Raw genomic sequence first — 26,213 nt, 5'->3', positions numbered from 1 at the left:
TTCTTGGATTGCAAAAAAAATAATTTAATTTAAATTTATTTAGATACTGAAAATATTAACTGTTATTTCAGTAACAGGTATTTTCCCTGATGAGTAGCAAGTTGTTATTGCTACTTTCCAATACCTGTTATTCAATACCTGTTACTGAAATATCGGCCCATCCCTAGTGCCAAGGTAGTTTAATTGTTGTGTTCATACAGAAATATCTGAAAATAATAACAAAAAAAAAAAGCGGAGAAAACGAGGTTTGAAAAAAACTCATAGAAAAAAATAATCAAAAATTTGTTTGACATGGTTGCATTGAAATGTTAATATCTCGAGATATACGCAATGCACTTTTCAGATAAAAGTCTTAAATGGATCCTGATAAGATTGTTGAACAGATATGTATATAAAATTACCAAAGTTTTTTCGAAAAATTAGAAATAAAAATAAAAAAGTTTTCACATTTGATTTTTAAAAAATCGAAAAAAATTCAATATGGCTACCTTCAAACGCTTATAACACAAGAACGACGCAACTAATGTTAATGGTCCTGGTCTTAAAATGTAGCTAAGAATATACAGATCATTTTTGGTTTTTTGTGAAAAAAAATTTTTTTTGAATACAACATGGATGCCATGGCCATATGAAAATTTTTGTTTGCATCCAACATGGATGTAATGGCCTTTCCACTTCGGAGTTAAAATAAAAAAAACAAAAGCAACATTTTTGACAGACAGCTGCCAAAGTATATGTACAGTGGTACCAGCTGAAGTAGTACGCAGCTGAAGCGAAACAAAATTTTCCATACAAAAATAGCACAACGAAGTCTTGAATGAAATTTATCTTGAACGACATTTATTTTTTTTTTCGTTTTTTTTTTTAATATTAATTTTCAGATATGTACCTATATACAGAAGTGAAAATAATTTTTTAATCGCTAGTACATTTTGTTTGTAAAAATGAGTGTATAAGCTTTTTGCTTCATTTGTTTTAAGGTAGGTATAACTACACCCGACAAACAATTTTGGTTCTATGAAGCTTTACAGATGCAATTGTTGCTTCTGTAAAGCATTTTAGAAGCAAAATTGTTAGTAGGGCAACGGCCAATTTTTGCAAAAAGTCAAAAAGTGAAAATTTTCAAACTCATTTTGTTTTTCCGACCAAAAAATAATGATGCAGAAAGCTTATTTTTTGGTCTAAAAAACAATTTTTGTAGTTTATTCCTAAAACAAAATAGCACTACCCAAGTAACAATTTAGTTTTCATAAGGGTCAATGCAAGCTATTTTTTGGCTTGCATTAGAAGAAGGACAGAGGTGCATTCTTTTTCTAAAGGCTTAACTACATTCACCACTTTTTGAAAAAGTACAAAAGTGAAAATATTTTTTTTCTCGCAAGAGCATTTTTTTTTTTAAAGAGTAAGCAAAATGTTTTTTTGGACGAAAAAATAAGTTTTCTGCATCATTTGTTTTTATTTGCCAGCCCGAAAAACAATACAAAAATGCGTTTGAAAATTTTCACTTTTGTACTTTTTCACTTTTTGAACTACTTTTTCAGTATAGCAAAGTAGTTCAAAGTAATTTTAAGTACTAAAAAGTAGATAAATATTTCCAAAGGAACGCAGCTAATGTAGTAAGGCTTAACAATAGTCAACTATGGTTGTTATGTCAAAAAATATTGTTTATGTGTCATTGTTGGAAATTGTTGGGTTTTTTAACAAATCATTTAGGATAGATTTATTGTTACATATTGTTAAACTGTCAAAACAGGAACGATGTTCATCTGTCAAATAGTTGCAAATCGTAACTATTTTGTAGTTGAAGAACGATAAAAGTTAACCATAGTTAACAATAGTTAACTATTGTTAGAAAAAGGTCTTATACAAATCATTTTGGTTCATTTTACCGAAATTGCATAGGACTTTCCTTCACAGGTAATCCACAAGTTAATAGTTTGGGACAAACAGCTTAAAATGTCCTTACGGAGGTCTTCCTGCAGAGGGGTTTATCTAATGCACAAACCGGATGCGTAGGATGTCCCAACTAACAATTTTGCTTCTATAAAGCTTTATAGAAGCAAAAGAAACATGTATAAAGCTTTACAGAAGCAAAATTGTTAGTCGGGGTTATAATAAGGCCCTATGGAAGTTGTTATAAGATGTTGAATTTATGCATAAAAAAACAAAATTTATTGAATTTTATTTCATTATTTTAATTTTATTTTGAATCTTCTATTTTGCATTTTCTACTTTTTATTCTAATGCGTTACAAACATTGCAAGTCTGCAGGATACAAACTTTGCATAGGTACTTAAAAGTGAAAAACATTGCATACTTACGAGATGAAAACATTGCATACTTACAAGAACCTTCTTCTGTCACTTGAATATACAAGGCTTTTTTAGAACGGTTTAAACAGGTCTTATAAAGGTCTTCTTTAACTTATATTTACATGGCTTCTTCTAAACACTTCTAGATAGGCTTAAGGAGACCTTTTTTTTCCAAAATGGTTTAAGTAAACCCTTAACTACAATGACCTAAAAAGTGAAAAAGTGGGAAATTTACAAAAGGAATTTTTTTTATTTCTTTTTAGCGCTATTTGTTTGTTGGAAAAACAACAAAATTTGTTTTTTAAACCAAAAAATAAGGTTTCTGCATCATTATTTTTAATTTTGTGGTCGGAAAACTGCCACAAAATGTATATGAAAATTTTCACTTTTTGCGAAAAGTGGCCGTTGTAGTTATACCTTAAGCCTTAAACTAAACTTATATAAACTATTAGCTTGTCGAATTGAACAAAATGGACCTTATGTAATACTATGTTTCCACCTACGCTAAATCCGAGATTTAGCTAAGTAGATTTAGAATAAATCTCGAGATTTATTTTAAATCTACTTCGCTTTATCTCAGATTTGGGTTGAGATACCCTAAATCTAGGATGTTTACCTACTTTCAATCCGAGGTTTAGAATAAAACTCGAGATTTATGCTAAATCTACTTAGCTAAATCCCGGATTTAGCGTAGGTGGAAACGTAGTATAAGCAAGATTGTTACTTGGGTAGAAAGAAATAAAAAAAATTTACTTTTGCAAATTTCCCACTTTTTAACTTTTTCACTTTTTAGGTCATTGTAGTTAAGGCTTTAATTTTTCGGTTCGAAAAACTATACAAAAATGCATTTGAAAATTTTCACTTTTGTACTTTTTGAGCCAATGTAACTACATTACATGTTTTAAACAAAAAATAAAAAAAGATTCTTGGCTTTTCGAAAATGTATAGCACGTCATTGAAGTATAACCGTTGACTTAAATTTTTTTTTTCCAAGCTAGGGGTCAAGATTTTAGACAATTGCCTCCCTCAGCTAAACGAAAGAGAATAGACCCTATCCCATTATTGGCCAATCGGACAATAAAAAACGGCTATTAGCCGTTTTTTATAATCCCACTTGATCCATATAGATCATAAATTAACACGTATTACAACAACTACATGAGATCTTGATTTTCATCAGGATCTTGCTTTCAAGCAAGATCATGATTCGTGATCCTGATGAAAAGCAGGATCACGATTCGTGATTTTCATGAAAAGCAAGATCTCATGTAGTTGTTGTAATATGTGTTAATTAATGATCTATAGGCTATAATTATGCAAAAAGCGAGCATTTTGTTTTGTTCATATTTGTAATGAAAATCAAAAAAAAATATAGTTCAAATTAAAAAAAATCCCTTCCTCATTGAACACTAAAAAATGTGTTTACAACCAAAATTTTGTACTCTTTCCTTCATTGCTCTCCTTTTTTTTGTAGCATTTTATTTGCGTTTATAAACTAACAATAATTTGAATTATTTTATTGCAATCGTAATTCATCCCAATTCATATTTGTTATAAAACATCCTTTAATGTATTTACTGCTCAAATGCTTATCTACTTGCAGAAATAATAAACAAATTAAAATTCTCTTAAATCATCAACACATCAATTTTCTTTCTCTTTAATTATGAGACCAACAACAAATAATGTAGAAAAAAACATCGAAAAAACCACTTCATCAGAAAAATTTACCAACAGTCATGAACACTGCGCAGTCAGCTGTGCTCGGAATCGGTTCGTTTTTTTACGGTTGCAGAAAGAAAGAAATAAAATAATTTTCTTTTTTTTTTAATTATTCCAATTGCAAAAAAAAAAAGAAAAAAACCAAATACAATTTTCTTCTAGTTTGATGTGTATGTGCGACTGGACATTGAATATTCTATTATTCCCATTCTATCCCGTTGTTTTTTGTTCATTGATCGAGCTTTGTGTTGTTTCATCGTCATATTAAAAGAAAAAAAGTAAATTTATCGTCAACCTGATTTGTGAGCTATATACATATTTTCGTTTTTGCCCATTTCGTGATTATTCCGGTCTGCTTGTGTTTTATTTTATTGCAAAAAAATAAAATAAATAAATGAATCAAATTTGCAACAAGCAAAGAGAAAAAAAGAAATAAGAAGCCAACAAAAACAAAAAACAAAAAAAAAAATCAATCAAAAGTTCATATAATTTGTTATTTTACTGTTATCTTTCGAGTAAAACAAATAAAATTTGTTATAAATCTTTTGATAATCTTTTCATTTACATTTTTTTTTGTTGGGTATTAATTATTTCCAGACGAATGAAGACGAAAAAGTGCGAGAAATAGAGAAAAGAAAATTCGAGTTTTTCTCAATTTCGAATTTCCTGACGTGAGAGATAGAGTGAATTGTATTTTATTTTTGTTGTATGTATTTTTCTTAACCTGTAAATTGTGCAAAAGTACAAAAATTAATTAATCCCTTGACAGAATGGGGTTTGTGTGAAATAGAAAAAAAAAAGTAATAGAATTTCTCTGCTCTTTGTTTTCCCCGCGGGAAAGAAAAAGAAAAAAGTGATCCCAATTTGAAAATAAGACCATCTTGTTTTTTTTTTTTTACATAACAGTTGTTTTTGTTGGTATTATTACGTTATTTTCTGTCATCTGTCATTATTTTTTTTACAAGTGTCACACATCATTTGTCGAATCGATGCTGGTCGAAGAACGCCATATTTATAGAGCAGCCGGTGGTATTTTTTGTTTTGTTTTCTCTCCTTCCACCACACACAAATAACAGTGTTAAAATATAAAAATTGGATTATACAAACAGGTAAATATAACGGAATTTGTTGTAAAACTTTGTCATCTCATATTTTGTTGTCATTCATAAATGTTAGGTATTTTTTTTTTTATATTTCCATTGAGAGAAAAAAAGAGAAAGAAGAGAAAGAAAATTTCACCGAGAGGGTTGTTTAGGTTTGTTCGACGAGAAATTTTATCGATTTAGGTATTTTATTTCCCTTTTTTAATTCACCGAGGATATGTTTGGTTGAATTTGGGCTTTTGCAAAAATTTAATGCGAATTCGACTGAATGTTTTGTTGTTGCTATTCCCTTTTTTTTTTTTTGATTATCTTTCTGTGTTTGTTTTATCGACTTTTTTCTCCCTTATTTTTTTATTTTTTCTGATTCTCATCTTTAGGCTAGGCGCACACATGCGATTTCAGTCGCGCGATTATTTAGTCGCAAAAATGGATCACACGGATTTCAATGCCGGTGAACACACATGCTTCTAAAAAATTGCCGCGATTTAAAAATTGAAAATTGTCCCATTTTTTTGGCGACGCGATTGTCGCAAATTAAAATGGAACAAATGGACCAGTATAGTTGTGCACACACTTGCGACTAAACCGAAAACGACTAAAAAGTAGCAGTCGCAAAGAGGCCAAATCATGCGCACACATGCGATTTTCAACCACTCGATTTTTTAGACACAAGAAATGAAACACATTATTTTAAATGAGAGCGCACAGACTTGCGATTTTAAAATCGCAAAGTTTAAAAAAATGGATCCGGTTCTATTTTTCGCGATTTTTTTTTGGTGTACATAAGGATATATTATACAGAATATAATGCACCTGCCCGCACGTGCGACACTTGGAACAGTTATTTTAAGTACAATAATGGATATTACTAGAAAGTGTTGTATAGTGGCTCTTTTTTTATAAACGATAGGAAATTTAAAAGGACAATTCCATAAAATTCATAAAAATTTAAGAGAAGGCCCTCAGAAATTTACCCAGTACTATAGAAAGAGTAATACTCATACAATACTCATACAACCCTACTAACAATTTTGCTTCTATAATGCTTTACAGAAGCAACAATTGCATCTATAAAGCTTTATAGAACCAAAATTGTTTGTCGGGAATACTCATACATACAATGCTTTGGTGAAATAATGGTACTCGTGGGGCCTAAAATAAGATACAAACATACACATTGCAGAGAATTTATTTCTATTTCTAATCTGGTAAACAAGCTGTCAAACCCTTACCAAATTTTGAGACATTTATTACTTTACCACTTTTACCAGAGCTAACACCGTTTCATGAATTCACCTTATCATAAAATCCGATCGAAATGAAATTTTCCATTACGAACGGATTTCGTGATTGTTTTCTTTGCGGTCATTTGACCATTAGATTTGAAAAGTGAGTATCTCCTGGCTCTTTTGATCTTGAGATGATGCATTTTTTTTTATCGAAAAACGGTCAACTTTTTTTCAACCAAACATAATGTTTTTTCTTGCAATAAAAAATAGTCGCGCGATTTTTTAGTCGCAAGTGTGTGCACGGTAATTTTATGCTGCGACTGCGATTTTTTAGTAGCAACGACTGAAAATCGCATGTGTGCGCCTAGCCTTATTGTTTTTTTGAAGGGCAATTTTTGTTGTCTGCTGTTTTCTCTTGATTCTTATCCATGTTGGGTAAACATATTTTTTCTTTTGTACTGCTTTTTTATGTGGAAACATATTTTAGGTACTTTTTCTCGTCTCGGATATAAACATGTGATTGAGTTCGGTTCAGGTTTCACCGCAATCTTGAGTATACTTTGTTCTTCTGTCTTTAATACGTTCTTCCCTATTCTTTTTGTAAGTATTTGAGATGGTTGAATAACAATAACAAAGTCGATAAGAATATTGTTTGGAATTGAACACAAAAAAACAGGTGAATTTGGTTGGGGTCGAAAATTATATATATGTAGACATAATTACATAAAATAGCACGTACGTTCTCGATGCAGATCTAGAGATAAATATGTATGTGGTAGGATATTTCATATTATTGTCTTGGGGATTATTAAGTTCATTTTTTTTGTATGGGGACGTAGGGAACATGCTTAAGATGTTGGTACGGAAGATTTGGCAAACAAAAAACACTGAAGATTTCAAGGGCAATCGATGTCTTCTTTCTTTGCAACTCAAAAAAGATGCCGTCAAAGACAATTTATCTGCAGTTGCAGTAATTTTTTTAAAAAAAGAATCAATAAAAAACTTTCCTGAAGAAAAGGCATTAGTTAGGGATGTATTGTGTTGCAGTTCTGCAGTATTTTTCATTTTTTTTTTTTAGAAGATTTTTGTATAAAACCAAGTAAGCTAAGTAATTCTGGTCAAAAGAGTTAGGTAGAAATATTAACTGGTCACTATGCTTCCTCAGTAATGACGTAGACTCCAGCGATCCAGCGAAGCTCTAAGAGCAACCGGTTAACAGTCGTTGAAAATTTCAGGGAAACCTTATTGTCAAACCGATTAAAAATCGTTGAAAGCCGGATGAAGAATCTGTGAGAAACCGATTAAAAGCCGTAGAAAGCTAAGAGAAACCTTACTGTCGAACAGATTAAAAGTCGTTGAAAATTCGAAAGAAACTTTGTGGCCAACCAGTTAAAAGCCGTAGAAAACACCAGAGAAGACTCTGTCGAAAAACAGGTTAACAGCTGTCGTAAAAACCAGAGACAGCTCTGTTGAAAACTGGCTAACAGAAGAGGTGAACCGCCAGAAGCAGAGATCGGATTATCCGATTGCTGAAATCATCAAACACCAGGGCCCTATTTCATAAACGTTGACAATGCGACAGGTGACAATTTGGTATAACAACTTCACAATTGTCTAAATCCTGTCCCAACAAATCTGCGTGACAATTTTTCTGTGGGACAGAAAATATCATAAAAATGACAACTTTGTCAGCATCTAGTTCACAATTTTGACAGTAAAAAGAGATTCGGTCAAGTATTGATAGTTAAGTATGATGCTAAGAGCCAAGTATTATGTGAGTTACAATGGCTATGAAGTGGCCGGCAGTATTAAAAAATTTTCATGAGAAGACATGTCAGTGACAAAGTCTAAATATGACAATGAAAAAATTGTCAAGACATAATTGTTTCGACAAACGAACCGTTTTTAAAAATAAATTGAATTTTTGAATTATATAAAATGAGTTAAACTTTAAATTTAAAACTATTACATTTGTCTAAAAATTTCATTATTGTAAATTAACTTTAAATGGTTTTTTTCGCAAATTTTATATTTTTTCTCGTTTTCAAGTTTTTTCAACTTAAGCTCAAGGTAAGAGCAATATTCGTAAAAAAGATTACGAAACTTCATGGCGCCCGAGCAGGGCGCGCAAATTGACTCTGGACCGACAAGCACACTTCAGCCTTTGACCCAATATACATCACAAGTCAGGGACCGATTGCACTTTATGTCCCTTGTTTCCATGATCATGAAAACGCTAATTAATACTCAGCTAAACAAATTTCTTGAAGACCGACAGCACGGCTTTTGTAGCAATATGTCTGATAGTTTATCTCATAGATATGTAGATAGTCAGCCCACTCGGGCTGACGGCATTTCTGCCATGCCTTATATATTATTCAATATACTTATAAGCAAAACCATTGTTAGAAATGTAAGAACTTGATAAATAAAAATCTATCTATCTAGGTATCTAGTTTATCTCACCAAACAGTGAAACAAATCTTAAAATCTTTCTGGAGAAAATAAGATTATTGCGCTTGATGTTACAAAAAGCATTTGATAGTTTGGCATCAAGATTTATTATCAAAAACGGATGTATTTGGTTGCTTCAATGCTGCTTGCTATCATTTAAACAAAAAGCACCCCTTCTTTAATAAGTTGTGTCCTTGTATCTCTTCGGCTGAAATAGCCAGTTGCATTCCTCCCCTAAAACAATTCAAACGTAATACTCTCGCTTCTATGAATACTCATCAGTTAACAGACGTACCGCCAAGTACAGAGATTCTTTCTTTGGGTGCACGGCACGAATGTGGAATATGTACATATATTACAAGCCTTTGTTTTTCCCCACCATTTAAATGTTCAGAACATCAAAACCAGTGTTCATAATATTGAGGGTAGCCAAATCACATTAATGCGCTTAGAATATAAAAACAATATTTTATGATCAAATATTTTCAAAAACAAAGCCGAAAAGGCCTAGATTTCTTAGCCTAGCAAAAAAGTTGATAAGCAGGGCCAAATCTTTCTGATAATAGGTACCTAAGTTTATTTTAACAGTTTTAACAGAGACTTCAAGCAGGTAAACAGGTCATAAACTGGCTTTTTAGTACTAAAATATATATTTATAATAAATGGTCTCATCCTTTTTTAATATTATTTATACACGTGGAAGAATTCCCTGAAGTAATTTGCTTTTATTAAAATTAATAAAGAAACAAAAAAACTTTATACCATTTTCGTATCTAATGGTGCCAGTGACATGAGCTTAATAAAAGGATAATGACTTCTAACAAATACTAAAAAAACAAACACAACACGCAATTTTACAATTAAACTTTATATTTCGTTACGTTTAATGTCAATGTTGCCAACCAATATAAAGAAAAGAGTTAACACTGAAAAATGTTCTCTCACATTTTCGGAAATTAGTAACAGATTGTGTCACTGTTACAGTTTATTTTTGTGATGTTGACGAAAGGTCCATTTAAAAAGCAATTTGGCTATAGTTCAAGGACAAAATCCTTTTTTTTCTTTTTGCATCCAAATCACTTGCAGGGTTCATTAATTTTAAATTAACTTACAACACAGTATCCTTACTGAAAGTTGTCTGTCCATCGTTTAATCAAACATTTATACGCATGATGCAGAGTAGGTACTTTGTATTGATTTTTTTTTACGAAAGAAATAAACTAACTTAACCTCCTTTTTGAGGTAAACTTTCATGTGTTCTTGTCTGTATGTATGTGTGACAAAGTTAAATTGGCTTTCAGGACGACCAAGAAAAATGTATTCCTAAAATGTGATGAGAAATTTTTCAAACCAGCTTTATTGATTTTTTTACTTCTTCTTCTTTTCCAACTTTTTATTTCTTACATAGATTTATTTGCTTTTATTCGAAGAGATATAATATTCAATTTTTTGTCGCAGACTGAAAAGAAGGTAAATCGAAATAAACGAGAAAGAAAGAATTTTCTAGTGCATAGTGCACAAACAGAGTGGCGACTTGACGATAGACAGGAAGAGATTATGTCAATAGAATTGGACTCAAAGTGAACACGATAAGGAAATGACCTGGAAATGTTTGCTTAAGCATTGAGAAAAAATTGAGAAATATATTATTATCTGGTTGGGTATTTTTAAACCAATCTTTATAGTTTGCATGTTTGTATTTTTAATGGGATTGTAAAAGATGGGAAAAATAACAATTTAAAAGTTTTTTAAAGAAAACATTATTTTAAAAACCCTAGATTACACTGTTTTGCCAGTGGACGCTCATTTTTATCCAAAATGGAATAAATTTGTTCATTAAATTTAGAGTCAATTATTTGTATGTATATTGTATAGTCAGATACTGACTCTAATAAGTTATTTAAATATGTTTATATATTCATACAATATCACAAAATTATGTCAAGCCCTTTACAAGATTAGGTATGTCACACCGTCACACCCGTTATATTTTTTAATTGTTATAAATGCTTAGTTTACCACGTTTACTGAAAACGTGATATAATCTTCTAAAACTCAACGAAGTAGAATACATCGATTTTCTAACGTCACACCCGTAACATTTAATTTTAAGAGTTTATGACGTTTAAAGACCAGTTAGCTAAATATGACTTAAAAGTCAACGAAGCAGACTGAATCGATTTTCTAACGTCACACCAGTTACATTTAATTTTAAGAGTTTGTGACGTTCAAAGACATGTTAACAAAATATAATTTTAAAAATATATTATCAACTAAATACATCAGGTGTTGAAGCTTATTTGGTGTATTGTCCAAATCAGGAATAAAAAATGATGTAACTGTGTCACACCCGTTACAATGGAAATACCTTATATTTTTACATCGCAAGTGAATAACAAATAAAAAAAAAATTGCAATCAAAAGTGTTTAAACTTTTGTCTTCAAAAAATCCTATTTGATTTAACATTTTTTTAACAAAGAAAGGATTTAGTGTGGAATTTCTCATCAGTAAAGTTTAAATTAAGCTAAAAACACTTCTGCATTTGAATTATTGTCGTTTCTCAGCAAATAAATTTTAAATCATCATTGTTTGAAAAACTCACTAACTAATTAATTAATAAATGCACATTTTCCACACCTTTCACTCATTTACATCAGAAATAAAGAAAAACAAAAATGAATTTATAATTGCTATGGTTATAAAACAAAAGAAATATAAGTGAGAGGCGTCATGCCCTGCGAATTTTTCACTGAACGAATTTCTTAAGAAACAAAAGCGTCAATGTGCTTAACCGCAAGTGTTGTATTTTTTTAAAAAACTTTTTCTAAATTTGAATTGGAATTTAATCGTCATAATTATAATTTGTAATCTTAGATTTATAGAAAAAAAAAACAACATATTCTTACATCATACTTTATGTGAGTTTTGCAATTTTATATTTATTCAGAGCACTCAAGCTAAGCACCACCGACCGCAAAGGTGCCTACATTTTGTCTGGTAGATAAGCTACTCGCGGTAAGCGAAAAGCAACAGCATTTGTGGTTGAGATTTGTCAATGACAATGATCGCGTGTTATAAGTCTTGAGTTTGTTTAAACAATATTAAAAAAAAAAGATACAATTCTAAAAGAATATTCATTTTGTGTGAGAGACGCATTAAATTCTATTGTGTTGTTTTTTTTTTTTTTTATTTTTTCGATTTCACAATATCAACAACATTGTGACCGATTGTGATTAATTTTTGGTTCTTCTGAACTTTGAAATAATTTTTATTTTTATAATTCGATTCTATATCTCGAAATTGATTCCGGTTCTTGACAAGGTTATTATATTTAATTTATAACTTTTAGCCGGGAGGATAAACGTTATTATTGTTATTATTTTTTTTTCTTCTTTTGGGTTTAGTTTTAGTTTGTTATTTCATTTTTAAGACAAAATGACGACAAATGAGCAAAATTAGTTTTTGTGAAATTTTGAATTCTGTAGTATGTAACTAATTGAGAAGATACAGATCTTCCGAAGTTGGTTTTTTTTTTTTTTTAAGTTTTATTAAAGATTAAATAGACTTAGATAGTTTCTCTAGTTACATATTATAGGTACCTATCAAATTACCAGTGATGTACGGAAGGGTTCCGGTTTTTGGCCTACACTTTTTAATATTTTTGTTTTAGATTTACCATTCCTTGATAACATCATTAGCTCTCAAGACTCACGCAAAAGACTTTAAAATTCACCGACTATCTTGTAAACTCTCTTTGACAACTAGAAAATCAAAGAAAATTTTGAAAAATCCCAAGTTCCCGTTTTATCAAGTCGTAGAATATTAAACTTTTTCCAACATACATTTTTTTTTTGTTGTAAACTCATAATTCATGATAAAATTTAAATAAACGTTTCTATCGTTACGGGTGTGATACATTTACTTATAATTTTTTGAATTATTCAGTCATTATTCAAAACTTATAAAATTCAAATTTAGTTATGAGTAAAATACACAACATTATTATAAAAAATATAAAGATAATATGAAACACAATAATTGACTTTGTTTCACTAACCAATTTGCGTCACGGGTGTGACATAATCACATTTCATTCCATTCTGTTTATATAAAGCAGAGATTAGAAATAACAGTCAAACTTTATTTTTAATTGGTTTCTCTCTGAGAGTTACCACATTACTTTAAATAGCTTCGGTTAAGGTTTGAGATTTATTTTAAAAAATCAAAAATAAAGGTTATCGGTTAAGATTTATTTTTTATCTCTTAAAATATCTCACAATGGTTGAGATTTTTACCAAAAAATTAATGGAAAAGGTCAACCTTTAACCGTTTGCGCTGAAAATAAATCAAAAATGGTCAATTCAAAGGAAAATGTCGAATAGGTCAAGAATGTCTTTATTTTGCAAAAATAAATGTAAAGAGCATGTTTTTTCTAAGTTTATGTATTAAATAATGTATGAACCAAATAGAATCTCAAAGTTCTTTAGACCCAAGATTATATCTCTTTTCGTTTAAAGTAAATTCTAAAGATGAAAATGTGTTTTCCACTGTGATTAGAGGGACGACAAGCACAACCAATGCAATTTCGAATATTTCAGGAGACTGATGTTCTAATATCTAGGACAAAGCGTTCAGCTTCCAGAAGCGTTTTCGCCCGCCCAACTTCAAACGGCTATATCTCGGAATTTTGAAAAAAAAATGATGCCAAAAGTTAGCGGGGACTCTAACCTACATTTGGGTACAACTCCCATCCCTGTAGGTGCACGCGTTCTCAAACAGGGACAACTTAAAGCTAAAAAAAAAAGTTAAGCCCGATTCTAAAAAAAATAGGCATGATGTTGCGGTTTAACATGGAAGATGATTTTTTAAAATTCTGACAATGTGCAAAGCGTAGGCCCATGACAAAAGCTATCATTTGGCATCACTCCCAAAAATTGCTCTCAAGCGGTTTAGCTATCAGGAGCGTTCAAAGATTCGGGTATTTTTCGAAAAAAAATTTTACCCCAACTTTCAAACGCGATTTTCTCGGAATTTCGAAAAAAATCCAAAAACCCGATTAAACCACTATCGGGTAGCTGAGAATAAAAGCTTTCATATGGCACCACTCCCATGTCTCTAGGAATTGATACATTTGCAGATGAGATTTATTTTTTTTCTCTCAGCGATACATCTCACTGGTTGACCGAAACATAAAAAAATACAAAATAAAGGTTTCTCAGACCTTGACCGAAATTTTTCTTTTTTAAAAATAAAGGTTATTTTATGACCTTTATTGAAAATGGCGACAAATTAGAGTTATTAAGGAACCTTTTAAAAGGTTGAGATTTATTTCTGATCTCTGATATAAAGGGAAGACGGGCAGAGTATTCACATTTTAAAACAAAAAAAAATTGGTGACCTTGTCAAAAAGTTAAATGCAATAATGAAAGCACCCATCTAACTCTTCAGTAAAATCAAACAAAATTTTGGAAACAAAATTCTAGATTTGCGAAAGTAATTTTTTTTTTTTTATTATTTATTGCAAACATTTCCAAAATGTTCAAAAAGTTCTAGACAAAAAGTATTTCGAACATGCTTCCATTATGAATATGAATTTCTTTCAATTTCTAAAACAAACAAAAAACTTCATTAGAAAAAAAATAAATTTTAATCATTTTCCCCATCACTCTATTATTAAAAGAAAAAAATTAATCCATAGAAACCACTGAATACCATGTCACCACCAACTTGACCTACTATCAAGTTTCAAAACACACTACAACGAAATTAAATCTTTTTTTAAATCACCATCATTCTTAAAGACCCTGAACAAAAAAAAAACACCTACCTCTACCTACTTACAAATGGGCTCCGTGAAGCCAGAACTGCGACCTCAAAATTTTTGAACCAAATTTGTCTAATTCGTTTGTCCACCGTTTGTCCATGTTTGTCCACCCAAAATTTTCGTTTGTCCACCCTTCAAAAAAATTTTAGAGCAAATTCTTTTTTTTTATAGGAAGTCTGAAAAATGAAAAATCGTCTAAAACGGTCAAATTTTGAGATAGGTGTATAAAACCAACTGCAATCGTTTGTCCACCTCGAGTTCTATATACATACCAAATATTATCGTTTTTCCACCCCCCGTTTAGGAGCAATTTAAAAAACAAATTTTGCACTGAAAAATTAAAACTCCCCTAAAATCCCCAAAAATCAATTTTCATCAAAAATTCAAACTGCTGTCGTTTGTCCACCTCGAGTTCTTTACGTATACCAAAAATCATCGTTTGTCCACCCTCTGTTTAGGAGATATTCCAAAAAGCATTTTTTTATAGCAACTTAAAAAAAGTACGCATACACCACAGTGTACCTCTACTGAAAATTAAAAAGTCCTCAAAAATTATTATTTTTCAAAAATTCAAACGGCAATCGTTTGTCCACCTCGAGAAATGTATACAAACAAAAAATCATCGTTTGTCCACCCTACGTTTAGGAGATATTCAAAAAACAAAATTTGTACTGAAAAATTCAAAGTCCCAAAAAATCTCCAAAATTTGACTTTTTTCAAAATTTAAAATTTCTGTCGTTTGTCCACCTCGAGTTCTACACGTATGCCAAAAATCGTCGTTTGTCCACCCTACGTTTAAAAGATATTCAAAAAACAAATTTTGTACTGAAAATTTCAAAGTCCCATAAAATCTCCAAAATTTGACTTTTTTCAAAATTTCAAATTTCTGTCGTTTGTCCACCTCGAGTTCTACACGTATGCCAAAAATCGTCGTTTGTCCACCCTACGTTTAAAAGATATTCAAAAAACAAATTTTGTACTGAAAATTTCAAAGTCCCATAAAATCTCCAAAATTTGACTTTTTTCAAAATTTCAAATTTCTGTCGTTTGTCCACCTCGAGTTCTATACGTGTACCAAAAATCGTCGTTTGTCCACCCTACGTTTAAAAGATATTCAAAAAACAAATTTTGTACTGAAAATTTCAAAGTCCCATAAAATCTCCAAAATGTGACTTTTTTCAAAATTTCAAATTTCTGTCGTTTGTCCACCTCGAGTTCTATAAAAGATATTCAAAAAACAAATTTTGTACTGAAAATTTCAAAGTCCCATAAAATCTCCAAAATTTGACTTTTTTCAAAATTTCAAATTTCTGTCGTTTGTCCACCTCGAGTTCTACACGTATGCCAAAAATCGTCGTTTGTCCACCCTACGTTTAAAAGATATTCAAAAAACAAATTTTGTACTGAAAATTTCAAAGTCCCATAAAATCTCCAAAATTTGACTTTTTTCAAAATTTCAAATTTCTGTCGTTTGTCCACCTCGAGTTCTATACGTGTACCAAAAATCGTCGTTTGTCCACCCTACGTTTAAAAGATATTCAAAAAACAAATTTTGTACTGAAAATTTCAAAGTCCCATAAAATCTCCAAAATGTGACTTTTTTCAAAATTTCAAATTTCTGTCGTTTGTCCACCTCCAGTTCTATACGTGTACCAAAAATCGTCGTTTGTCCACCCTACGTTTAAAAGATATTCAAAAAACAAATTTTGTACTGAAAATTTCAAAGTCCCATAAAATCTCCAAAATTTGACTTTTTTCAAAATTTCAAATTTCTGTCGTTTGTCCACCTCGAGTTCTACACGTATGCCAAAAATCGTCGTTTGTCCACCCTACGTTTAAAAGATATTCAAAAAACAAATTTTGTACTGCAAATTTCAAAGTCCCATAAAATCTCCAAAATGTGACTTTTTTCAAAATTTCAAATTTCTGTCGTTTGTCCACCTCGAGTTCTATACGTGTACCAAAAATCGTCGTTTGTCCACCCTACGTTTAAAAGATATTCAAAAAACAAATTTTGTACTGAAAATTTCAAAGTCCCATAAAATCTCCAAAATTTGACTTTTTCAAAATTTCAAATTTCTGTCGTTTGTCCACCTCGAGTTCTTCACGTATACCAAAAATCGTCGTTTGTCCACCCTACGTTTAAGAGATATTCCAAAAAGAATTTTTCGATAGCAACTCTCAAGAAAATACGCATACATTCCTTAGTAAAAATAACAAAAACCCCAAAAATTTTTTTTACAATAATTTTAGCACTAATTCTTATTCAAATAACTTAGCACTTTAATTTACCATACTAACTTAAACTATTTATATGAACTAAATACAGTAGCCCAAAAAATTTTAGGAACAAACAAAATTCGTGATTCTTTTTTTAGTGAGTTTTGATAAGCTGTTTCTCAATGAAAAATAATCGTATCATGACAAAACAAAAAGCATGTGAAAGCTTAATTTTTCTGGTTTTACAATTTTAGAAGTAAAGATTTTATTTAAAATGGTGAAATAGAAATAGAACTGTCTTATTTTCTCTTAACGAAGTGAGACATTTTTTTTTGATAAAGTCATTTATTATTTTTTGAAAGGCTATTCATTTAGCTTATTTGTTTTTAAAGACTTCATTTTCTGTCTTCAAACAAATATTCATACTCTTGAATTAAACTATTCATACCTCAACAACGGATCACTTTATAAAAAATGAAAGGATACATTTGAAATACCTAATCATTTAATTTTCAAAAAAAAATAAGTTAATAAAAAAAAAATTTCTTACTGCGAAATTAAAAATTGTCAAACAAATTTTTGGCTTTTCATACCATTTTTGGATACTTTTTTTCATATAATTAGATAAAGTGAACCTAGTACTGAGAGAGTGCTTAGTTATTTGAATAAGAATAAGCGGTAACATTTTTGAAACAAAAATTTTTAGAGGATTTTATGGGACCTTGAATTTTTTGTTTTTTTTTAATATTTTCTGAAAGTAAGGTGGACAAACGACAATTTTTGGTATACGTATAGAACTCGAGGTGGACAAACGACAGAAATTTGAAATTTTGAAAATAGTCAATTTTTGGAGATTTTATGGGACTTAGAAATTTTCAGTACAAAATTTGTTTTTTGAATATCTTCTAAACGTAGGGTGGACAAACGACGATTTTTGGCATACGTGTAGAACTCGAGTTGGACAAACGACAGAAATTTTAAATTTTGAAAAAAGTCAAATTTTGGAGATTTTATGGGACTTTGAAATTTTCAGTACAAAATTTGTTTTTTGAATATCTTCTAAACGTAGGGTGGACAAACGACGATTTTTGGTATACGTATAGAACTCGAGGTGGACAAACGACAGAAATTTGAAATTTTGAAAAAAGTCAAATTTTGGAGATTTTATGGGACTTTGAAATTTTCAGTACAAAATTTGTTTTTTGAATATCTTCTAAACGTAGGGTGGACAAACGACGATTTTTGGCATACGTGTAGAACTTAAGGTGGACAAACGACAGAAATTTGAAATTTTGAAAATAGTCAATTTTTGGAGATTTTATGGGACTTTGAAATTTTCAGTACAAAATTTGTTTTTTGAATATCTTTTAAACGTAGGGTGGACAAACGACGATTTTTGGTACACGTATAGAACTCGAGGTGGACAAACGACAGAAATTTGAAATTTTGAAAAAAGTCAAATTTTGGAGATTTTATGGGACTTTGAAATTTTCAGTACAAAATTTGTTTTTTGAATATCTTTTAAACGTAGGGTGGACAAACGACGATTTTTGGCATACGTGTAGAACTCGAGGTGGACAAACGACAGAAATTTTAAATTTTGAAAAAAGTCAAATTTTGGAGATTTTTTGGGACTTTGAATTTTTCAGTACAAATTTTGTTTTTTGAATATCTCCTAAACGTAGGGTGGACAAACGATGATTTTTTGTTTGTATACATTTCTCGAGGTGGACAAACGATTGCCGTTTGAATTTTTGAAAAATAATAATTTTTGAGGACTTTTTAATTTTCAGTAGAGGTACACTGTGGTGTATGCGTACTTTTTTTAAGTTGCTATAAAAAAATGCTTTTTGGAATATCTCCTAAACAGAGGGTGGACAAACGATGATTTTTGGTATACGTAAAGAACTCGAGGTGGACAAACGACAGCAGTTTGAATTTTTGATGAAAATTGATTTTTGGGGATTTTAGGGGAGTTTTAATTTTTCAGTGCAAAATTTGTTTTTTAAATTGCTCCTAAACGGGGGGTGGAAAAACGATAATATTTGGTATGTATATAGAACTCGAGGTGGAAAAACGATTGCAGTTGGTTTTATACACCTATCTCAAAATTTGACCGTTTTAGACGATTTTTCATTTTTCAGACTTCCTATAAAAAAAAAGAATTTGCTCTAAAATTTTTTTGAAGGGTGGACAAACGAAAATTTTGGGTGGACAAACATGGACAAACGGTGGACAAACGAATTAGACAAATTTGGTTCAAAAATTTTGAGGTCGCAGTTCTGGCTTCACGGAGCCTTACAAATGCATCTTTATCGAATGTTTACACCTTGAATGCCACTTAAATGCATTTTAAATTCAGATAAAAATGAAAACCGTCTGAGAAAGCAATAAAAGAAAAAGAAGAAAAAAAAAAACATTTCATTGGGGGGATATCTTTTTTTTTTTTTTTTGAACCACTTAAACCAGATAATACATTTTTAAACTCACTTTCAAAAATTGTTTGTGTTGTGTATATTTTGGATTAGATTTGAGTGTGCGCGAAAGTAACAGTTTCTCAATCACAAATCCAATAAATTGTAAAATTAGAGTCGAGGAAATTTAATCAATAGGCCAGACATAAATCTAACTTGGGTTTAGATATTGGAATTGAAGAAAAAGGAAAGGAAATAGTGAAAGAGAGAAAAAGAAAAATGAATGAAACACATCAGACCACCTGATTTGTTTTTTTTTTTTTTTTTTTAATGAATGGCAACTGAATTAAAATACTTTTGCAGCAGGTTCAAGCTGCATCTTTGATGATGAAAAATTGATACAAGTAACTGTAAACTCATGCCGGCATCCAGATGTAAGATGTGAATGTTAACGAAAAGAAACAGATTGGCTGCAATAATTTAATATACCTACGACGAGAAGACGTTGTCGGCGTGTTTTTGAAAAGAAAACAAAAAAAAAAAAAACAAGACTTAAACGATTACATCTGTCAAAAGTTGTAAAAATGAGCATCATGTACTTCAACTTGTCCAAGACTAATTTTTAAAATTTCTCCAAAGTCGAGACTTAATGATGGTGAATGTCTCAGACTCAAAATGATTAATGAAAGTTTAATTATTTTTTATGGGTTATTTATTTGAAGTTCAATAAAAAAAATTAATTAAATTGGTTGAGACTTTGTGCTCAGAAAAAGGTATTTTAATTAGATATTTACTTAAATGCAATGTTTTGTTAAATAAAGGTTTTTCTAGTAGCTTTTCCTTCGAAATAATATTAAATCTGTGATATTAATTTGAATATATATTGTAAATTTTCAGTAGTAAGGTAGACAGATAACACATCTCTGTAAATTGCCGATCTCTGTAAATGCCGATCAATTTGAGCTACATTAAAAATCTTATCTTGTCTTAATGCAATGTTTTGCAAAAAAAAAGGATTAGCCCTGTGAGTAGCAATACTCTCAAACTTTATTGATAACTAATAAAACTTTTGCTTCTTGCATGCAAATTTTGAAGGCAGGAAAGCAGCCACAGAGAAGCAGCTTTTAAAAACATATCCCTTGGCTCAGAGTTCTATGAACTGCTTCAAATAATTTCACAAAAAAAAAAAAACCTTAACATGTACCTTCATCACCATTAAAGCTATCTATAAATTAAAAAATATATTCAATTTTTTCTGGCAAGGTTAATAATAATAACACTGGTCGGCAACGGATATAGATCAAGAACCAAACCCTACTTTTCGAGAGGAATTTTGTGTGCTGAGTCCGAATCTGAAGTCAAAATTTCACTGGCACGTCACGTTTTTGAAATAATTGAATATTAATAGGTCAAAAACGCGTGTTTTTGGATACATTTGACATCGAATTACATCACCGTTAATTTTTTTTTTTGTAAAACTACTTATGCAATCTCAAAACGCCATATCAACACGTCCTAAAGGTATTTATATTTTTTCAAAATTATTTTTTTTTTTCTCAAAGATATTGAAAAAAGAAATTTATGATAGATATCTCAAAATCTTGATTATTTTTTTCAAAGTAATGAATGGTTTTTTGAATCAAATTCCATCTTGCGTCTTCTGATTTGGACTTATAAAGAGCAACATATTACGGAAAATATATATTTTTGACTAAACATAAAAAAAAAACTCAATTAAAAATTAGTTTTTGAAGGTTTATAGCGAAAATAGTGATGAGTATAGCTCAAAAACTAGACGTGATAGAAAAAATCTGTAAACAGTTTTGAATTCAGCACACTAAAGTCAATCAAAATCACCTTATAAAGTTCTTGCTCCCGACTTTTTTTTAGTTTTTTGCCGACCAGTGTAATTTGGGTCTTTATCTTTAACAAAAACAAACACCTTATTGCGCCTACATGGAATGATTCAACACTAGGTAATGAGACAATTTATTTAGCTATAGTTTCGGTGATATCGTTATCTTATCTCAAAAAGAAAAGTAACAATCGTATAAAAAAATATAAACAAATTCTCTTAATGAAATTTAATTGGAAACATGTGGATACCACTGTTTATTTAATAAAAACAAATTTTGTTTGTCGAATAAAAAAAAAAAACACAGATTTGTGGGAAAGAACTTTTGTTTTTTTTTTTTTTTTTATTGAGAACAGATACAGGTGCTCAATACCTATGCAATTTGTAAACAATTGAAACTTGAGTCCACAGTTATTAATCTCATATTGTTCCTGAATTATGTATGTAACTCCTTAACGGCAAACAAAAAAAAAAGGTTAATTACACTGTGCTACAAAATAAAAAAAAAAAAAAATACACCCGAGAAATTACATAGTGTAGGCTGTTCGTATGGTCGAATAATGCATACAAATATTTTTGTTATATTTTTGGAACCCTCCACTTTTTTTTTAATTTACAAAAAACCATTTTTACAGACTTTACGATGTAATCTACCAATATCTCAGTCATTTTTTTTAACAATTCTCAATATGTTACATGTTTTTGGAAAGAGGATTTCCAGACCTTTTCAATGATGTGTATAAGTCTATTGTTTAAACAAATTAAGTGTAGGTTTTTATCCCATAAATCTTGAAAAAGTTGTTTTTTTTTTTTTTAATTTTTTCAACTTTACCCATTTTTTTTTTTTTTGCAAAATAAGAAGTTTTTTATAGGAATAACATGGGGTTTCTTGGACCTTGTTCGATCAATTTTAAATTCCAGCCAAACCATTTGTTCAAAAAATTTAAAACTTTACAGGCTCAAATTTAATAAGTGTAGCTATCATGTTAACATTTTTCAGATTTTTAATTGTTATAATTTTAGAGATTTAGCTTGTTAAAAAAATCATTTTTTTTCAAAAATCGCTCTTTACACGTTTAATGCCAAAAAATTAAAAAAACATACATTTTTATTCACGTTCATGTTATTCCCATAAGAAACTTCAACCGCTTGGCGGCACGGGTTAGAATTAAGTTAGAGACTTGAAACTTGGGGATAATTTTTTTTAGTTTATTTTCAACCATATAAGATCCTAGGAGCATAGAAATTCTAGTTATTTTAAAATAACAAACACCCTATTGTGCACCTTGCAATTCACATCATGAAAAGCCACATTTTCTATTTACGAAAAAGTAGCATAGATTCCGCAGTTTTTAAGGAACCTTTCAAAAGGTTGAGATTTATTTCTGATCTCTGTATTTAGGTGATTTCCAGAACCTGTTTTTTTTTATTTTTTTTTTCTCCATCATAAATGATATCTCTCATATTAAATTGTCGCGGTATTGCAATTATTTCGCAAATGTGTTTTTTTTTAAACTTTTTTCCTCAAATTGACTTTGAAACCGATTTTTTCAAAAACTATTAATTGAAATGACTTGATTTAAAAAATAGTATTAAGTATATATAATTCTGGCTTTCGAAAAAGGTATCCATCATAACTGTAAGTGTTGCCGTTGTTTTTTAAATATTTTTTTTTTATATTTCGTCATTTAAAGAAAATTGAACCTCCCACATAAACGGGAGGAGATAGACTCCATCCAATAGTAAAAAATTATTGTATTGAACTCTCCCTCTACAAAAAACCGTTGTTAATTCTTGTCGCCTAAATTATCGTACTCCCCCCGAAATAATACACGCACCTATTAAGATCTTCCACTCCTAAACTCCTGTTTCATCCCTCTCAATCGTGGGCTCAAAATGTTTGCTTTGACGACTGAGTTAGTAGTGTTTTTTTTTTTTTTTTTTATTTAGTGTAGCGGTTTAGCTGAGGTGACCAAATTTACGACACTCCTAGCCGCACGAGCCCGCATTTTTTTAATTTTATTTTAAGATCTATTTTCAAAAAAATTCCGTGTATGATGAAATGTTTTGTGTTCATTAAGGTGGTTGCAGTAAACAAAAAGACTGGTGTAAAGCTATAAACTTTTGTTATATTTAAGTGTTTTATAAATAAATGAAAAAGAGAATGGGACACACATGCATGAGAGAAATTTTTTAAACTTTTGTTGTGGAGGAACATCTACATAGTTTTCCGTGAAAACTGCCAAATAATTTAGGATTCTGTAATGAAAATATTCTTCCTACAGATAAATATTTATCCAAAATTAGTTCCACATGAATGCGATGTGTATTTCTAGTTAAAACATAAAAAATACTCGTATGTTTAATTAAATGACCCATTTTTTACTTAACATCGTTTAAATGAAAATTTATGTTTAGCAGTATATTTTTTCATATTTTATGTGTTCGTGTAAATTGCCCTATTTTTGTAACCGCGAATAACCCCGAAGATGTGTGTTTAATTTTTGCTGTTTTTTTTTTTTTTGTATTAAAACCACAAAACCAATTAAGTTCTTGTTTTCATAAATATTTAAAAAAAAAAGACACAGAAATATTAACACAAATCATCTCAAACCACAATTTAAATCAATTTTATACTTGAACAAGTCTTTAATTCAATTCTTATGCAATAAAATTCCATTATTCTATGCAGATGAAGATGTTGTATATATGTATTTTTGCCTATCTATTATTTTTTTTAACGACTAGCCTGCCTTCTTTTGTGCGTTCACATATTGTATAGAAAGAGGTATGAACTGCATAAGCAATTGTCCGTAAACAATTGCCACTACATCGCAAGTGTATCTATTATATAGAATGTCTATAGTTAAAAGATTTTTTTTTTCTTTATTCAGTGCAAATATATATATGTAAATATTGCAATAGCAAAAAAAAAATTGCATGCTTAAGCAAAAAAAGCTTTGAAGAAAAAAAAATTATAAACCTCTTCAATTGTATCTCGAGCAATGGCTTCATGTCCCTCACACGCAAGTAGTTCGGAATGCAGTGTTACATATTGTAGAAATTATTTAATACCATATCGACACCTTCCAAATACTATTACCTACTGTTAAATAGTGTTTCTGAAGTAAGCTTTTTCAGAAATCATAAGAGTTGTTGTGATATAAGACACAACAGAAGCAATCATAATTTTGCAATAGTCGAAACTTTTTTTCGCAAGTCCCCCTGTCCAAAAAATGTAGACATTACCAAATTTGAAACAGGCCGAAAACTCTGAATGGAACATCAAAAATCTTTTGAGATCAAAAATTTTCATTAGAAAATTAATTAAAATTCTGCAGATATGAAACAACTTAGGTCAAAACTTTTACTTGGAGTACATTGCGCTGAGATACAGTTTTTTAAATAGAAAAACTAAGACAATTTTCATACAAATTTTCAAATTGGCCTTTATTTTATTAATTTTTTTTTTTATATTTTTAAATCTTAAATTTTCGGTTTTAATTACATTTTCCTCATTTTTTTTAAATAGTTTTTTTTTATATTCTTTTATATTTTTTGTATTACTTTTACGTCATTTTTTAATATTATCTAATTTTTTTAATTAAAATTTTTTTTTTACTTTTTTAAATTAGAATATAAAATTATTCTCTTCAATTTAAAATATTTTCTTATTAATTAAATTTTATTTATTATTTTTTATTTTTAACTTTTTTCTTATATTGTTAACTATTCTTTTTTTAAGTTTTAGTTTAGCAATTTTTTTTTTTAAGTTTGAGTATTAGTTTTATTTTTTTTTTTTAATTTTCAATACACTTTTTGACATTTTAATATTTCTATTTCAAAAAACTTAAGTATTACATATTTGAAAGAATAAAAAAAATTACCTTTTGTTCTCAGCCTTTTAGCTCTATATAGGTACCTATGTCATACAACTTATTTTTTTTTTTTTTTTTTTAAGAAAATAAAACTTTAAGGGCCAGTTTGTTCACAGTCGATTATCTTTTAATCATATCCATATAAAAATCCTTGATTAAAACATAATCGAGTGTCAACAAACCGGCCCTAAATCTATAATTTGAAAAGCTATATCTCTTATCATAAGCCACTTTGCATCGTTAAAAAATCCATGAAATTAAATAAGAATCTATTAGGACAATGATGTCACTCTATCAGTCAGCCTATGGCTCCCACCTTAACGGATTAGCTTAGTGAAATGTTTGGTATTATTTGATAAGGAAAAATTAATCCAGGTATAAACCTTGGTAAAATCTATTCTACAAAATTTTTCTTAAAATGTTTATAAGGGTAATGACACACACAACGTTTTTTTTTTTTAATTTTTTTTATATTTTTTATATTTTTTATATTTTTTTTATATATTTTTATATATTTTTATATTTTTTTTATTATATATTTTATTTATTATATATTTTATTATTATATTTTTTTGTTATTATATTTTTTTTAATAACATTTTTTAAAATATTTTTTGTTTATATTTTTTTTATAAGTACTTTTTAATATTTTTTTAATCAATTTTTTTTTATTATATTTTTTTAATTTATAACTTTTTTATTTTAATTTTTTTACATATTTTTTCTATTTTAATTTTAATTTTACATAGTTTTTAGTGATTAACGTTGAATTCTTTCACGTAGGTACCCCCGACACATAAAATTTTAACCTAAATTTGCATTAATTTTATACCTACGTATTAATTTATTACGAAATACAGAAAATACAGCAATTTGATCTTATTTTGAGCCACGGCTGCTTAAATTTTTAATTGACTTCTTGTCTTGTCATATAGCTTTTATTGAAACTTTATGTGATTTGAATGAGCTTGTCGACTTCTATTTCCTGCGAACAAGTCAGCCATTAATAAGATATTAAAATCAAACGTTTTCGAATATTGCAACGATACCTATCAGACTATATTATTTCTATGGTAATGTTTTTATCTACAGCCTGCGCACATCTACTCCTAATGTATCGTTCAACATTTAATAGAAAAAAAAAAAAATGAACAAAAAAATAATAAAAAATAGGTATCAAACACTTTGTGGCATGTAGGCA

The 26,213-nt window shown here is 29.5% G+C and overlaps 1 protein-coding gene across 8 annotated transcripts in view; it reads left to right on the top strand.

Annotated features, from left to right (window-relative positions):
* The first annotated feature begins 4,043 nt into the window (after positions 1–4,043).
* Positions 4,044–26,213, top strand: part of LOC129916564 (kinesin-like protein KIF21A) — a 112,017-nt gene continuing 89,847 nt past the window's right edge. For 7 of the 8 annotated variants that reach the window (XR_008772504.1, XM_055996576.1, XM_055996574.1 and 4 more), the window contains exon 1: positions 4,045–5,143. The gene's annotated coding sequence lies outside the window, so the exon portion shown is untranslated. Of the gene's footprint in view, positions 5,144–26,213 lie in introns of all 8 variants that reach the window. The other variant, XM_055996578.1, reaches the window with a different exon arrangement.

This window comes from Episyrphus balteatus, chromosome 3 (assembly GCF_945859705.1).
Source record: "Episyrphus balteatus chromosome 3, idEpiBalt1.1, whole genome shotgun sequence".
Classification (NCBI taxonomy): Eukaryota; Metazoa; Arthropoda; class Insecta; order Diptera; family Syrphidae; genus Episyrphus; species Episyrphus balteatus.
This window is presented reverse-complemented; position numbering and strand designations above follow the sequence as displayed.